Raw genomic sequence first — 18557 nt, forward strand, 5'->3', positions numbered from 1 at the left:
AATATGTGGCTTCAGAAAATTGTTTTTTTTTTCCTCCCCAAAAATAAATAATCAATAATAAAAAAAAACAACAAGCAGAAAAACAAGCAGAATGTTTACTGTGTTACATAAAGATTAAAATAACCTAAATCACTGATCAATGATTATTGAATATATATATTTTATTCATCAAGACTATTAAAAATAGTAATAATTTAGAGACATGTCTTTAGTGGCTGGATAGCTCAGGTATCTGGATGCAGGACTGACACACAGGAATCCTGCGGGTTTGCTTCCCATGGCGTGCAATTCACATTTAAACATAAAGTATGTTCTTTGATAACACAAATAATTCTAATATTTTGCAAATTATTCTCTTTTTCTTATTCAAGTTGGTTTTAAATAAAAAAGAATCTCTACAACAACGTACAGGTTTGAGACAAAGTGAAAGCAGTTCAAAAGCAAATGTAGATTAAAGACGGTTTCAGGATCAGCACCATGGACAGCGATCTGCTGATGTCAACTTTCCTTTTCTGTTGATAAATAAACAGTAAATGGTACAGAATGACTTCAAATAAGAAAAAAGATTGTTTTCCTAATTTTCTCTGAATCTGTGCTATATTCTGCAAAAATGAACAATTTCTCATGACCTTTTTGAGTTTACTGACTTCTGTTTTTTTTTTTTACTTTGTACAACTGCAGCCTTCTTATCGCAGTGAAGCAAAGATATGATTCCAACACCTGCAATTACCTCTGCAGGTAAACATATATGTAAAATTGTTGCATGAAAAACTAAAACAAAATGATTTTGATCTTTAGGTGGTATTTATACATTACATATGAAGTTTTCAGATTTTTTATTTTTAAAAATATTAACTATACCGTCTCACAGGTTCTAATCCAGACTCAAATAGTTAGCAGATTAAGTTGAGTGTAAATATAAGAGCTGACATTTCAGAAAACCTGAAAACTCCCCAAAGCTGAACATGTAAACATGCAACATGACACTTTCTCTCACCGATGTAACTGGAATAACGTCAGGATTTTTTGTGTTGGGTTTATTTAAAGTCTTCCTGTTTGTCTTAAAAGAATACTACTACAGATATCAGGGTGGTTTTCATTATATTGAACAACTACACAACAACCAAAAATGAATGACAGATTTAGTTTAAACAGGTAAATCTTAACAACTTTAGATTTCCTTCATGTTTTATTGTACATCGACATTCTTGAGATGCATTTAAATGGTTGGGAGGTATGATTGTTGTGAGGGAGCTTCCAAAACTACATTCACATTCAGTGTATTTCAGGTCTGTTTCTGACCTGTTTCAAATTCTGCCCATTTTATTCTCTGTAAAGTGTAAGACACAGAACTAAGTTAGTAAAGTGTGTTTGCAAAGAGAAAAAGAAAAGCACAGACATACTGCATATAGGAAAGTTGTTTGTGTGATTGTGTAACATGAACACAAACAACACAAAAACATTTGAATTCAATCTAGAATCCATGCGACAGTCGCACAACCCAAACTTAATCTGCCTGTGGATGAATTTGTAAGGTTGATGATAATTGCCAAAATTACTGAATTGATTCTGCTTAATTTTTTTTTTTTTTAATTTTCATTTAAAAGTCGTTATTCTCTGGTTACAAAACGTTTTCTACATAGTTAGCACTTTAAACTAATCAAAGGTATGATTTTCAAGAGTGAAAATCCATAAAAATATAGCAGACAGTTGCAACACACCACAGAAAAAGTATCAAAAGAAAATCAAACCATAGATTTGTGAAGTTCATTTTTTTAACTCAGCTTCATTAATCTGCACATTTTTGTGTCTTTAACAAAAGGCGAGTTGTTGCAGTCGGGTGAGATTCAGCCATACACATACAAAGCCAACAGGTAGAGTGTTGGCCTGAGAGGATCTGATCAAATTAACGTCACTACTGCAATTTTTCTGCTTCAGTATCTTGATCCTTCAAACAGTGTTCATAACTCTCTTGACATTCTTGTCTTTGATCTTCTGGTTACTGAACCTGACTTTTCATAAAACATCCTTCTGCTCCCGTGTTCTTTTTTCAATCTATCCCAGGCTTCAGATTTTTTTTCTTCATTTTTAATGAGTCACAGAATGAAATTTGCAGGCATCATTCTCATAGCTCTGCCAGCCAATTTGATAGCTACTTTGATGAATTTCTGCTTTTGTTTTCACCACAAAGTGTCCAGAGATAAATCTCACGCTTCACACCAGCTGCATCATGTACCTGTAACACTGTAGGGACGGATTTCACTCAGCATGTCTCTAAAGTTTTAAAGAGAAAAAAAAGCATGTGCTGGACAGGTGACCTGCTGTCTAAAGCATGCCAATCTTAGTTTTAAAGCAAATTACGGTTGCTTAGGAAGTCCCACTCTGATCATCTTTTGATCTATTTTCAAAGCGTTCTGAGTGGAGTTTTAGTGATTAGGATGTAATTTTTACCCAAAACCAAAAAACCTGTGTCATTTTCTAGGACATAGTTTCTGGAGAGCAGCTGGAGTTCATTAGAAATTCACCTCGGAGTTGTGTATAGGACTGTTACCATACAGCATCCTGTCCTCCTTTACTCTCCCTGTTACTGAGAGCTCCGTGTTTACACTGTCTCCTGATAGCTTACAGCCCCTCACACCCTCCTTCACATGACCAGTGCAACAGAAATGGTGATAAATATCTGAGCTATCCATTCATACAGTTTAGATCCAGATTCCAGCTCAGACAAGGAAAACAAAGACGTTCATGGATCTATTTGTCTGCAAATGGATGGATCAGAATTGAGCGGAGCAGCCCTGCATATTCGATCCATAACCAATAAGCTTTTTTTCAAACTGTATTTTTTTCCGTCGGATTCACAACTATTTAAATGAAGAAATACTCAGAAATATAATTTTGTTCTTAAATTTCTTTAGACATGTCCTCCATCATCAGAGAAACGCTACAAGAACATGTTAAAACATGTTAAAAACCCAATTTTCATCGCAGTGGATCTTTATGGACTGATTAACTTGTAACTCGACACAGAAAACTACGATTATTTTGAAAGTGTTGGAGTATCATCCAACACTTTGAAATGACATATTTTTTCCTGCTTAATTGGCTTTGGTTTAACTAAGTTTGTTTGGCATCATCTGGAGGAGTTAACAGGGATGGAGAGGAGATCAAATGACCCTTTGAAGAGAATCTGCAGACTGAGTTATGAGAAGATCTTAGGTTTTCTGCATGTGTGAGTCAGAGAAACTAAAGCAAATCCTTAAATCATTTCTAGCCTTTAAAATACTCCTTAATGACCAAATGACAGACTGAAAGTGTGGGGGGTTTCAAACGTTTGAGATGAAATATCTCAGACCTCAAAAGGGTCCTCTATCTCTGGGGTCAACAAAATGAATAAAAACGTTTTCAACCCCTGTATCTCCTCCTGCTTTCTAGCACTTTCTTGAACTGTGAAAGACAGACCAACAGTTTCTACAACAATCAGACCCAAAGCCTGACACAACTTACATTCTGGCAACAACAGTGCATTCCAGCACCGTCACACAATGACAAAAACTGAAGCAGAACGACACAAGCCGACAACACGACGGCAAAACCGAAGCACGACAGAAAAAGCCGTAAATACGACAGCAAAAGTGGAAGCATGGCGACAAAAGCCACAACAAGCCCATAAAAGCAGAAGCATGATGACAAAAACCACAGCAAGACAACAAAAGTCACAACGACAAAAGCAGAAACACGGCGACAAAGGCCAAAGCAAGACGACAAAAGCCACAACAAGACTACAAAAGTCACAACAACAAAAGCGGAAGCACGACAACAAAGGTCGAAGCACAACGACAAAAGCCACAACAAGACGACAAAAGCCACAACACCATACAATAGCCATAACACAATTGAAATTAATAACTGACTATTTCTTTTAAGTTTCATGTTATTGGCGCTGCTTGAAACCTTGAACATTAACCTGAGAGGAGATAAATAGAAATAAAGCAGGGGGATCCTTTTGTTTTTCTTTTAACTAACTGTTGTGTTCTTGTATTATTGTCTTGATTTGAAATAAAAACATCATAACCATGAAGCTGGAGTACCGCGATTGATGCGACCGCTGAAAAGCTCTGTCTGCCCGGGGTCTGGCAGAGCTAGCATACGCCGCCGCCCTGACTGCCAGTCCTTTGACAGCGGAGGTCACTATGCTGGCCGGCTGGCGGTTTGATGCATGGCACACAGAGAGCCTCCACTCGGGTTAATGCTGAAAGTTTCCAGCAGCGCCAATAGCTTGAAACTGAATTAAACTTAAAAAAGAGAGTTATTAATTTCCATTGTGAACTATTTCTGTTGTGTTGAGGCTTCTGTCGTTGTGTTGTGGATTTCGTCGTTGTGCTTCAGCTTTATGTAATTGTGAGAGGGTTTTGCATTTATTTTTTTGTCGGCCACCGTACAAACTTTGTATTTTAAAATGCTGTTTGCAAACTGGGACACCTCAGAATCAGGAGGTCTCAGGTTCAAAGACAGTCATACCGCTCCACAGTGACCAAAAAATACAAACCACAGAGCTGCTTCATTACGTTTTTCTTTTTCCAAATTGGACAGAATGAGAACAACTTCTTCAGAGCTGTCCAATCGGGCTTCTGGAGCCACTCCGTCTGGGAAATCTTTGTTTTCACTTCCCACTACTCATCGGTTCCCCAAACACGTCTGCCAGCGCGCCACTGAGAAGGTGATCTTCCAAAGCTGTAACCTTTAGGAGTGTGTTTTAATCTGAAGGACCAAACGGAGCAGTGTTCAGCTGTTCGGGCCCCCAAAGGAGTTTAACAAGGAACATTTATCATGCGGCTGAGAGCTGTGATTCCATGGCTTTATTAGACGGGGGGAGCCCAACTCCTGTGATGAAAGAAACTAAACTCTGATTACAGACATAAAAATGAATAGGAAACCAATAAGCTGCTCATTCAGCTTCAAACTTGCTGAAGGCTCCAAAAACAGCGCTGCTTGTCTTTCCTGTCCAACAAACTCCCACATAGATGCACAGACTCTTGAGTTATGAGGAAGGGAAATTAGACAGAAATGCAATTTGTTGTAATAAAGGAGCTGCTGAGGAGCACAGGAGGGAGACGGGACATTAGAAGCGACATGCAGCTTGGCAGCTCTCCGCTGTCAGAGCTGTCAACACCGTCACCATAACCCTACATTATTCATTAGCCATTTGCCACTCCAGCAGCTGACAAACAGGCACACATACACCGCGTTCCCAACGGACGGATGAATGTTCCGGAGCAAAAAAGGTTTGCTGGAATGGATAAAGCCAGGCGGAATCTGCTGAACTGATAACCAGCGTTTCAAAGCCGCCGTCCGGATGTGCAGACCTGAAGAGAAAAACTCCAGGTCTGTGTTTGCTCCAGAACATTTTAACAGTTTATCACCTTTATGTTCTTTGCTTTACTGTATTTTTTTTATTTATTTGTTAACATGATTAATGTAATTCTAGTAGATTCTGAAGGAGAACAGCAGCTCACGCCGCTTTTCTCCTTCAGAATCTACTAGAATTACATTGATCGAGTTAATGGTTAAAAAGACACAGAATGTTAAATATTTGGTGTTTTTCTGTGACCAAAATAAAGAGAGATAAGCCCAGAGATGCTGTAGCAAGCAACAAATAACATCCCGAAGACACAAAGAATGCAGTTTCTTTTGTTACAGACTTTACTGAGAGTAAACAGTCACAAAGCTAAAAGTCCACAAAGCTAAATCAGGGTTAGACATGCAGGGGTCAGTGATAAGTATGGGGTCATCCAAGAGGAGAGTAGAGTTGTCAGAGTCCAGTTGTGGGTCAGGGCAGGCGGCAAGCAATCAGAGATAAAGCAGGCTCAGAAATAGAAGATCAGATCCAGATCAATACGCTCAGTAATGCAGGCAGGGTGGCACAAACAATACTTCGCACAAAGTGAGGCTCTGAGCTTAAGTGTTTTGTGGGTGATTGACAAATGAGAGAAAGTTGAGGATTGCTGGGAAATGCAGTGCAGTCGGTACTCTGGAGAGACAGAGTGTTGACTCCTTACTAGGGCTGGGAATCACTGGGTACCTCACAATACGATGCGATACGCGATACATGGCTCACGATATCGATAATATCGCGACACTGTATCTCGCCGGTGCTTTTTCCTGAATGAAGTGCTTGCGTCGCTATCAAATGTCCGACGCAGCGCGCCTAGCTGCTCAATAGTTCCATCGCGCGACTCAGATGCTCGGCGCAACAGCCTCTTCTAATGAAAATATAAGGTCGATACTTGGTGAGAACCCATCGAGAATCGATCGCAGGACTAAATATCGCGATATATCACAATATCGATATGTTGGCACACCCCTACTCTTTACAATGTGTTTCTTTCTATATTTGAAGTCTTTGACGTTCAGAAATTCTTTAAACACAAAGACTTTTGTTGCATCACAATCTTTGTTGCGTAACAATGGCAATAAACATATTTATTCTGAAAGAAAAAGACTTGAGCAAGCTTTGCCCCGCTTTGACATTTCGCACCACGCCTCTTCCAACTGTGAGTATGTGCATGTATCAGGTACTGACAGTCCAGTGTGAACATCATGTGCCAAATTCAGTGTACATTAGTACGCAGCATGATGTGTTTGACAGAGATGGGACTAAGTCATTGTTTTGTAAGTCTTAAGTCCTCAAGTCCGAGTCAAGTCCCAAATCAAAAGCAGTCAAGTCTCAAGTCGGGTCCCAAGTCAAGACCAACAAGTCTCAAGTTGAGTCACAAGTCCTACTATTAATGTTTCAAGTCCTTTCAGGTCATTTCAAAAACAGAGTAATAATAATTCTGTATTAGATGAATCTGCATTGAGCTCATGCATCCCTACATCAAAAGTCCAAAATGATTTCTCTTTAACAAAAATCCTTATTTCCCATATTTGAAATGTGGGAAGCTGGAGATGGAAGAGAACCAAGGAAGTCTGGATATTAAGTCCCTCACTAGAGACGAGTGATGTGCATTAAAGTTTGTAGGTGATGAGGCACCAAGACTTTTAGAGTCTGATTTACAAACTATTATATTTACAACTACAGATTCTGTTTCCTATCTCATATTAGAATCTGAGGAAGAATGTAAAATGTATAACAGTTCTCTTTGATTAAAAAAACCAAAACATGTGAATACTACATCTAGTTTTACATTCAATACTTCTGTTGTGAATACGATTTTTCTGTGTTTTGGATACAACTTTTGTTTGTCTTCAATACACAATTTCTGTCAATTTACTGTCAAAATATTTTGCAGTAAGTTAAAAGAAGATCGCCGCTAAGCTAGCGTTATGTTTTCACTCAAAACTTACTTGATTTTTCTGCTTCAAGAGTCAGTTAAAGTCGTTAGTGAGTCTCTGTCAATAATCCTTTTATCCACATGTTCTGCAAACTGCAAGCTGTTTTTTGTTGACGATCTCTTAACTTTTATGCCAGAACACTTTTAAGGGCTGCGATTTGATTGGTTGGACTGTCGGATCAGTCCAACGTAGCTCTAATTTGATTGGATGTAGGGCTGATATCACACACGGATGTCAACAAACACAGACAGAGAGACCACTTTGCAGGCTTTGTCAACATACTTTTTAATCCTTGGATTTGGGGAAAATAGCAAGTTTTTCCAAGTCAGAGGTCTGAAGTCTAAGTCAAGTCACAAGTTATAGATATTAAAGTCTGAGTCAAGTAACAAGTCAGAGGTTTGAAAGTCAAAATCGAGTGTAAAGCCGTCAAACTCATGACTCAAGTCTGAGTCGAGTCCAAGTTGTGACTCGAATCCCCATCTCTGTTGTTTGAGCATCAAAAACAGGATCAAAGGAAGAAAAGGGATGCACATCAAAGCTGTATTGTATTCTTCTTTTAACCCATTTTTAGAACTAATCTTTAAGAAATGATTGACACTAAAAATAAAGTAGGTCTAAGCAAGTAATGCTGAGGTCTTACCGAGCTGGAGCTTGTTGTTCTTTACCTGCAGAGTGCTGGAAGCTGCGGCGCAGCGAAGAACTGCCCGGGATCAGCCAGACACTCATCTACCTTCCCACCCGTTCAATAACACACACTTGACATTCACCGTGGGAGAGCTGTCCGTGTGTGAGAGAAAATCCTCAGTGAAGACCGCTTCAGCTGAACTGTGCTTTATGATGCCTCTGCCGGCTGCACAAATACGATCTGACACCTGTCAAAATCACTTAGCTGAATATAACTCAGCTCTATTGTGAGAGGCTGATCCCCCACTCAGAGAGGAAGTCATGCAGACTGTTACTGTACACAGCAGGCCCAAGTGAGTGGCAGGGTATTAGGCAAATGCATACGACCAGAAAAGGACTCCTATATGTTGCTGCTTTTCCTATTAATGTCAACATTCATTTCATACATTTCAAGACTGATAGGAAAGATTTATTGTGAATTAGACATACATGATTTTAATGAAAAAAAACAGGATTTTTTAATTTTTTACAAATTGTTATAAAAAGTTAGTTATTTGCCAAATTTGGTGAAGTAAATTAAGCTAAAAGCTACACTCTACTGATCTTTTGATCTATTGGATGTTCACGATGATTTTGTCATTTTTAAAATAAAAAAATAAAAAAAAACCTGTGTTGTTTTATAGAACATAGTTTCTGCAGGAGTTCATTAGAAATTGTGGGCAGGATTCTTGGCTCAGAGTAACGCCGCCTCCCCCCCGGCGTTCCAAACAGGAAGTACCTGCTCACTCCATGAAGTCAAAATTTCATAGACTTCCATTGAGAAATAAACACCAATAACTTATTCTATTTCCCAGAATAACCATCTTGCTCTGATACATTTTTTTGGCATCTTCTTCAAAATCCTTTTTTTTTCCAATGTGTTTTTATTTATTACAAGTTGATCAAGTTATAAACAGACCAATCAGATGCCTCAGTAAAAGCTTGTAATGCCCGCTGGCTCCACCTTAAACATGTGATTGACAGATTCTCCCGAGCTTCTTTCAGAGGAAGGGGTGTGGACTTCCAACAAGCTCACGCATCATTAGCGAGAGTAGTTGCCATAGAAACGTGACTCAGACCGACTCGGACCAATCACTGTCGTCTGGCTCCAAATGGTGGCGCCAGTATCCCAGGAAAATGGTGGCTGAATACCGAGCATAAGGCATTTTCTATGGGTGATGTCACAGCCGCTCCGTCCAGTTTTGTATATACAGTCAATGGTTTTCACACTCTTCAGCTAGCTCACAGCCCCTCAGATACTCAACCAATGGTTACTGGTGCAACATGAATGGCAAGCAATATTGTAGCTATCCAGTTGTTCAGTTTTGATCCAGATTCCAGCTCAGACGAGGAAAACAAAGACATTTATGGATCTATTAGTCTGTAAGTGGATGCATCAGAATGTTACAGAGCAGAAAGCTTTTGCTTCACAACTAGAAGCTTTTTCAAACGATAGTTTTTCATCTGCTCCTGAATCACAACAATTTCAATTAAGAAACACTTAGAAACAGTTTTAATAAGCCACAAAAACATGTTAAAAACACCTAAAACCTAATTTTCATCAGAGAGGGTCTTTAAGAGTTCTACCTTCCACTACAGTACTATCAATAGTACTTGTTGTAGACTTGTTGACCTCTGTTATTATCCTCCTGCAGGTACAAAAGCTCGTCATGCTGCAAGTCTCTCCAGCCGGAGAATTTGTTGTTTGTTGGTAATGAATCAAAATGTCATTATAAAGCCAATATCTGCAGACACCAATATGATGGCGTTATTACCCCACATCCCTGTGGCAGATTACTACACTTTAGGAAACATGTTGATCTGTTTTCATGCCTGCAGGCAGATACAGAGTCTGATGTGTCTTTTGTTCTTGCTTGTTAAGCAGGCAGACAGTTCAGCCTTTAGCCAGACATTTTCTGCAGTAATATCTGAAAGAAATGGCATATATTATTATATTATATTATAACATTTTTCACTCCAACCTGTTTGTTTTGGTGACTGACTGAAGAAATGGAGAACCAAATATTATTACCTTATTAACCCTGCAACAACTGACGCTTAAAGGGTAACCAAACTGAGCAGTTGGAGGATTACTCTATTCCCAGCCGAGCTTCAAAAAAATGGCAAAAAAGGGGGCAGGGCTAGTGGAGCTGGATTGAGTGGAGGAGGTGTGGCTTAAATCTATGATTGATACTTAGGTTAGCCTTATGTAGCTGTAACACTACAAGGTGCAGTTCTTGTAACATTTACAGCTTAGTTTATAGATATAATAGAAATGTAATAAATACACTACAACATTAATCATCTTCTAAGCTTTAATTTGAGCCATGTTTTGTAAAAAAAAAATTAAAAAATGAGGGAGCTAGTCTGATTTTGTGGTTGATGCCTGCATGTCTTACATTGAAACAGTCAATGCACAGCAATGGCGCCTGTGCGCGCACGTCTCTGACCATCGCAGCCAATAGGCAAGGGCCAATCCGGTAATCTATATCAATGCTAAAGATGCTGCTTTTCCAATGGCCAACAGCGGGGCTGCCGGCGGAGCTAAGGGCTAAGAGTGGTAAAGTGCCGCTAGCATCATAGCTAATAAAGGCAAACAGCAGTTTAATGATGTTTTGTGCTTTTCTTTATTATTATTTGCCGCTTCTACAACTGAATTTCCCTGAGGGGATAAATAAGTAAAGTTGATCTTGAATCTTGAAACGCATTAAACAAACAATCCAGAGTGAAAGGTTCATTGCAAATCCATCACCAGGACGGAGTTTGCTGGATATAATGTCAATTGCACGAAACCTCTGTTCCCTAACTGCCGAGTCCACTGGAAAGTTGTGTAAGTCTGTAGATTTTTGACAACTGAAGGGAACACACCTATGAGCCATGCTAAAGCTAACACGCTAACGACCGACAGTTACAGAATCAAAGATGGGCGGGGCTTTTACACTGGAGCTGCAGAGCATAATGACGTCAAACTTCTGGGACTCACACCCGTTAACAGATCACAAAATTATCATTTCAGCCTGTAGGGGGCAGCACACAGACTGTTTTGACTTTATTTTCATGAATTAAACAAGTTGGCATCGACTAACAGACAGCACTTTTACAGCACCATTTATAGAAGTCAACAGCCAAAAATAGTTGATTTAGGGTTTGGTTACCCTTTAAAATATACTTGAATGTATTATGTTAGTTTTTTTAAAACCTGATGGCTTGATGGATCCATGTATAGAAACCTTACTGTTTGTTCTAAAAAAATACTTCTTCTGAATGTGATTCCATCTCCAGAAGAGCATTAAGCTTTAATATTAGTCTTATTTTTTCTAGGTCTGGAGCTCTGTGTAACTGTGCTTTCTGGATGAATTTATAATGGCATCACTTTGCCAAAGAGCCAGGTCAGCGCTGCTCAATGTTCTTCCAGCCAGGTCAGCCTGAGCTTCTCAGAGGTGGACCCACAGCCGCCCACACCAGGCCCCACGGTGAGCTTACAAAACGTGCAGAGAGCATTTCATCAGGCCGAGCTTCCACACTACACACACATTTCTTTCTGTGTTCTCTCCTCTGTTTTAGCTCGAACAAATTGCCACTCGAGCAGGAGCTTACATATACGCAGTCTCAGGTTGCACAAGCACCATCCAGCCTCGGCTGCTTTCAAACGAGTACTTGCTCCGGAGATACACTGCATAAAAATCGATCGGAGCTCTGGAAACCCCGGCAGCAGAAACACCAGCCCCGTCCCCTCTTCGTCATCTCCCAGCAGGATCCTGCCGGATGAGTTTGTTATTAATTGATTGCTTCAAACAGCAATAAGCTCTGAAACATGCTGTTGCCTGTGGGTGGCTCCTGTGTAGAGCAACAAAACACCATGTCTCCCTTTGCCTTTGAAGAAGCTGCAGAGCTCCAGGGAACCACTGGTGACAAAATCCCATGCAGAGCTGTGGGGGTGAGGAGGTTTTTCCCCAAACGTTTTTCTCTGGCGCATTGAAAAGAAAAAGCAGAAAAAAGTTATTCTGATGGAGGATTGCAGCTCTGCAGGCTTGTAGAGGTGCTTCCCAATTCTGCTTGAGATTCAGCTAATGCTTTAGTTTTTGGATTTTTATTTTGTATTTTCCATAAATATATCTACTCATATCATAACTAAGATCCTAAGTAAGACCTCTTGTCGTGTGAGAGGTGTGTTTTTGCTGGCATTACAAAGCTCCTTTATCCTTTTGTACAGTTATGTCTCCCTTTTTTTTCTTTACAAATGCAAACAAATATAACAGGAGAGAAGTTTTACTTTTTACCAGTTCATCTGGACTACTGTTTTGTGTTTCCTAGCAACAGAGGTGAAAAAGCTGAGGCACTCACATCATTCTGATTTTCATATCCTGTTGGGTTATTTATTCATCTTGACTCTCATTGACGACGTGTTGTGCGGCTGTGACCACACACTGGATGCACTTCATTTACTTTTAGGGGAGACTCTTATTTTAAAGGATTTTAGTTTTTTTAAAACTAGCATAATTAGATAACAGGAGCTCGAAATTAACACCTGCCAACCCGCCAAATGCGGGTAAAACTTTGGCACTTCGGCAGGTGAGACATTGTTCATCATCTCTTACAGGGTCTCAGACTCACAACCATGAATTTTAAGTGTCTATCTTCCCTCCCCGTTTGGATATCACAAACATTCATTCCAGTGTTAGTTCTAAACATTTAATTCAGACTTTATTTTTTCAATCCTCATATTCTCTGCAGCAGGTGGTGCATTCAGGGACTGCATGGAATTTCCGAACTTATGTGATTTCATAAAGGGCTCGCTATCGCTGCATTCAAGTGCACTGGTAATTTCTTTGTTCACACTGATCTAAGCCAACATAAACACACTCACTTTTTGCTCCATGTCATTGTTACTCTTTAAAATGACAGAATAACAACAAACTCATCTGTAAGAACACACAAAAAGGTAAAATGTTGGACATTTTCAATATACACACTCAATATTTAATACTTCCACAACCTTTTGCCATGTTATGTTTGTAGATAAAGTAAGTCAATGCTTTAAAGATGCTTTAAAATAAGGTAGCTAGCCCAATTTTAGTGGTTGATACACGCTTTTATTTAAAAAAATCAGATGTTTCTATAATGTTATAAAATCTAACACAAGACTACACTTTCAATTATTATTGGTGGGGGTTGTTTTGCGAGACAATAATAATTAAATAAAACAAAATAAATAAAATGTTTTGTTCGGAGATGCATAAATTATTTTTCCATGGAAACGTTTGGCTATTAGAGTCCAGATTTTGAATGTTAGTAACAAAAAAATATTAGAAATATTCAAAAATATGAAAAGTTGTTTCTCCACATGATCAGTCAAAATAATGAAGCAACTGATGTTAACATTTATTATGATGTGCTCAAGGCTGGAGAACAGGACATTTTACCTCGTTTTGTTCATTTTAGAAATAAAAAGAACAAAAACAACAAAAAAAAAACAGCAGCTGAATTTGCCTTTTAGAATTTCCCAGAACTTTCCCACAGGAGAACAGAGGTTTCTCAGGATGAAGAAACTTTGAGCTTCCTGTTTTCATTTTCTGTTTTAGGGTCAATTTTTTCACGGAATCAAGTGTGGCTTAAATGAACCTGAATTTCCCTTACAGGCATTTCAGACTGAAAATGATGACAAACCTGGATTCAAGAAAGAAGAGTCTCTGCGCTGAAAGCAGCTCCAGTTCTCTAAATGAGTTCATTTACAATCACATTTTTAGACTCAACGAACTGACTGATAACAAATACAGAAAGTTTGATAATGAGCACAGCTACAGCAGACAGTGCATTCATACATCTGCTGTAGAAAAGAAAATCACTTTTTTTTTTAAAGACGGTGGGATCCTACATGTCCTGTTTTTGCTGCATGTTCCTCCAGAAGATGCAGAGGGTTGGAGGTGGTGTATCTTCTGTTGTTCAAACAGCTGTCTAGCTCCACAGCTCCAGAGAGTAGAACCTATGACTGCCAGACCCATGAAGAAATGCTGGTAAGTTTTCTCAAAGCTGTCTTGAGTTATTGGAGGTTTTAGTGTTTGCTGGAGGCTGAAGACATTAAAAATCCTTCAAGATAATTGTTTAGTAGCTGTTTTATCTCATGTGCCAAAGGGAAGGTTGTTTGGTGTCTCCCCTCTGCTTAGTTATGTGATATGCATTGCATTTTGCTGGAAATGGATGATTTGTGCTGCGGTCCTTCAGGGGCCGGACATATTGGATTTTTGCTCCTCGGAGTGTCTCTTTGTTTCTGGTTTAATATTCTTCCCCGTTTTGAATTGTCTGCCTCTCTCTGGTGAGCCTTTTTCACCATTTCCTCCTCCTCCCATTCAATCTCTGCTCTTGTTTTTATCCCTGCTATCAACAATTTCTCCCTCTGACCCTTTCAGCCCATTTCCATCTGCCCTCTTGCTCTGTTTATCACTCTCCAGTTTTTCATGTCCTGACACGCTGCCCCCCCTCCTCCTGCCAGTTAATGGACGTGTAGTTTTGCTGAAGCACATGCCCCCCTGAGCATGGTGGAGGCACAGAAAACAGAGGGCTGGTTAAAAAAAAAGGTCCAAGGATGCTGCAGATTCCACAGATTCCAGCACCAAAGACTCTGCTCCACCAGTGTGGCGTCAGCGTCTACTCTTGAGGTGATGAGGAGGAAGGAGTTTGGATATATCAGTGGATTTTTTATCAAATTTAAGACCTGAAAAATGATGAATCTACATAAATTCTGCTCTTCAATCACACTTTCATCCAAACCAACCAACACCTGCTGAATGAAGAAACTGCAGTATGAGCCAAATGTTTTTTTCTGCTTTAGCATGCAGCCATCAGAAACTCTGAAATACTTCCTGTTTGGTGATGGAGCTCGACTGGTCCGATCTGTTAACATCATCTTTTTTAAACAAACTTAAAAAATGTCATGTCTCGTCAGGCTTCCTGTTGTCTTGTGTGGGGTTCCGGTTTTATTTTGAAAGACTAATCTACCTCTCGTTCCAGACCTTCCTCTTCCTGTGGTGTCTGCCCCTCCCACACCTGTGTCTGCCTAATTTTCCCCAATCGTTCCCACCTGTGCCTCTCCCTCCTCATGTATTTATAGCCTGCGTTTCCCCTTGTCCTGTGCCTGTTTGTCATGTGTCTTTACCTGCCAAGCAAGCTCTGCTATTGATCTAAGGAATTAAAACCTTAAGCTCTGCATCTGAGTCCTGTCCTGTGTTCAGCCCTGTCAAAAAATAAATAAAGTAAACACCCAGTTCAATAAAAATTGTGTTTTTGGTGTTTATAAAATGTTTTTGTAGCATTTTTCTTATGATGGAGGACAAACATAATATAATTTAGGATTAAAACTGCATTTTTGAGTAATACTTTTATCAAATCTTTGTGGGCAGGAGCAGACAAAACCTTTCTGTTTGAAAAAGCTCAGCTTTGTGACGCAGCAACTGAAATGGGTGAGCCAAAGGCTTTGTCCAGACTCCCCCCGTACTCACTATATGGTGCGTTCGGGATTTTCTAGTACTGTCTGAATCTACCATTCCAAAATCAAGTGAGCCTGAAATTTCCCAGAAATCTTTACATAAAACTAGCGTGCATCACTGCTAACTACATTAACAAATATAGACCACAATTGCAACTTTTGCAAAAAAAAAATGTTTAACTGTAATATTTAACAAATCTTCCACATATTAAACATCAGATCACACTTCTTGAAATCGGTGACGTCATATTCAGCGTTAAGCAAAGCGAAAGTAAAGTAGTGAACATGGTGTCTGAACTGCTTTTAAAATTCAGGGCTAAGGTAGTTTCTTAGTGGTTGGGGATTAGGGTGGGAATTCTGACATTGCTAAAATCTCCCTTCTCTGCTCCATTCTGATGCATCCACTTGAAGAAAAAAATAGATCCATGAACGTCTTTGTCTTCCTCATGTGAGCTGGAATCTGGATCTTAACTGTACGGCTGGATAGCTTTGATATTGCTTTTTTTGTTTTGTTTTTCCCATGTTTTTTTTCTATGCTAATGTTCGCTTGGGATTGTGATGGTCTGTAAGCTAGAGGGACAGCATGTATGCAAAGGAATGCTGGGATATCAATGTAAAGTTCTTTCCACGCCAAAAGTCCTGACCACAACCCAGAGTTGAGTTTCTAATGTTTTAAAAAATGAAACAGGTTTTTTTTTTTTTATTGTTGTGGCAAAAAACTGCATCATCATAATTAAGCGACTACTGGGAAAATTAGAAAATAAATACAAATATGTACAGTCGTTGGGGTAGGACTTAAGTTCTTCTCGTTAAATCTGAGGTAACTGCTGAAGGAGGAAGTTTGTTGGCATCATCCAGAGCTGCATTTCTGGGGGATTACTGGTTTTCTTTCTTCCTTTATACAACCCAGTATTCACATAATGTTCAAGAATGGCTACTTTTATAAAATAATAAGTGTTTAATATGTTTGGGGCAGCTTAAATGTCTACATTTTTCTGCTGAACACAGTCTAGTATTTCTACTATAGATTGGTCAACAGCTCCACTCCAACAACTCTGCTATGTGGATTGTTATTGTTGAGATTTGTACGTTTGGTTGTTTTTTACATCACATTTCAGAAAAAAAAAACCAAAAAAAATTTATTCTGGTCAGTCTTTGGCTCCAGTTAGCAGAGGAAATCCTCCAGGAGAGAGATCAGTTTTGAGGTTCAAATTTTCCCTCATCTACTAAATCTGTTTCCTCTTCCTGATGCGCTAAGAAATTGTCTTCTTCTCTTGCACTGCTGGTCTCAATCTATACTATAATGAGCTCCACATGTCTTTGAGTGGAGCACCTGTAGCTCATTCTGCTGGCAGATTGTAATCAAATATCCTTTTATGCTTCAACCAAGGATTATTGACATGTTTTGCACATATCTACTGCAGGTTCACATACAGGCATTCCTGCAGCTCATCAAAAAAGAGTCCTCAGATTAAAACATTACACAAGTGTTGGGTCTGATGGCCCCACAGAAAAAGTGAATAGATTCTGTTTGTGTGTCTGTCTTAGTGTGTATTTGTACACGTGTCAAACTGACCCAAATTATTAACGAGAGACATTGACGTGTGGAGATTTTCTTATATAAAATATCCTATTTCTCAAATTCTGTGCTTAAATCAAAATGAAACTGTGGAGTCTCAGCTCGTGTATTTTTGCACTTTTTTTTAACCACTCAAATGGGTCAACGTGACCCTAATGATACTCAGGGATGGAGAGTGCAGTGAGCCTGTTTCAGGATTAGCAGCATGATTTGGAGGCGCTTACTCTCATCCAAGCTGCAAAACCTCAACAGTTATTTAAAACATGTAATCCCTCAAGCTGCTGCCAGCTTCCTCAAATTCTGAAATATGAAGGTTAAGAGTCATGGAATCCAGAAGTAACCGGAGTATGACCTTTCACCATAGCAAAAGAAGGATCCAGCTCCCATCTGATCCCGTCGGTGTTCCACAGAGTTCTATTCTCAGCCCCCTTTGGTTCTGGACAACCATTATTTCTGAGCCGCATCCTTCACTCACATGGTTTTTCTCAATGTTTTGTGTGTGGTAGCACACTGCACTTTGATTTTTCCTTCAGATGACAGTATCATCACACATCTCTGTCTATTCCACAAGCACCTCTGCTTACACTCAATCTCAAAGACAGGAGTCCAGATCTATCTTACTCCCATCGTGTACAGCACCGCTTCCCCATAAACCAGAGATCTTTAGTGATTCATTCATCTTCTTAGCCGCTTATCCCAATCGTGGTCACGGGGGTGCTGGAGCCTAATCTGGCTACTGATGGGCGAAGGCAGGATACACCCTGGACAGATCGCCAGTCTGTCGCGAGGCCTCACTCACACACTCAGGGACAATTTAGAGAAGGGATAGGCAACTTCCTGCATGTGTTCCAACATACCCGGCTCTGGCAAGTTCTAATTGCCTGGACACACCTGAACCAGGTAATCAGTCATGAGTAGGGCTTGGATATCTGGAAATCATACAAACACTAAGACCCTCAAGGCCTGGAGTTACCTATCCCTGATTTAGAAAAAACAATTAACCTATGGAGCATGTTTTTGGACTGTGGGAGGAAGCTGGAGTCCGCAGAGAAGACCCACACGTCCACGGGGAGAACATGCAATTCCACACAGAAAGATTCCCCGTTGGTGGTTCTGTTTCAGGTCCCTCAGCCGGGACTTGAACCGGGGCCTTCTTGCTGTGTGGCAAGAGTGCCAACCACTGCACCGCCGTGCAACCCCAAAACTCTTCAGTGATTGTGTTCCTGCAAATTCTGCAGAACATTTGAGAGTCATTATTGATAATCCCCATTCCTCATCTCCACTTCCTAGAGGAGTAGATTAGCCCTCGACAACTCCGGGACGGTCAGACCATGACCACAGGAACAGTAGGAAAAAACAAAGATGTATGTGAAACATCTTTATGCCAAGCACCAATACGAACACATCAACTCTACTTCATGATTCGACCTTCTGTCCCCTACCCCATCCTTGGCGGGGGTGCGGGGAACCTCGGCCTGGTGGTCTAGTCTCTTGGGTGCC

General features: G+C 39.9%; 1 protein-coding gene across 1 annotated transcript in view; it reads right to left on the reverse strand.

Annotated features, from left to right (window-relative positions):
• st6galnac3 (ST6 (alpha-N-acetyl-neuraminyl-2,3-beta-galactosyl-1,3)-N-acetylgalactosaminide alpha-2,6-sialyltransferase 3) overlaps positions 1 to 18557 on the reverse strand; it is a 102607-nt gene that overhangs the window by 7586 nt on the left and 76464 nt on the right. The window lies entirely within an intron of this gene.

The sequence above is a fragment of the Oryzias melastigma genome, linkage group LG17 (genome assembly GCF_002922805.2).
Source record: "Oryzias melastigma strain HK-1 linkage group LG17, ASM292280v2, whole genome shotgun sequence".
Classification (NCBI taxonomy): Eukaryota; Metazoa; Chordata; class Actinopteri; order Beloniformes; family Adrianichthyidae; genus Oryzias; species Oryzias melastigma.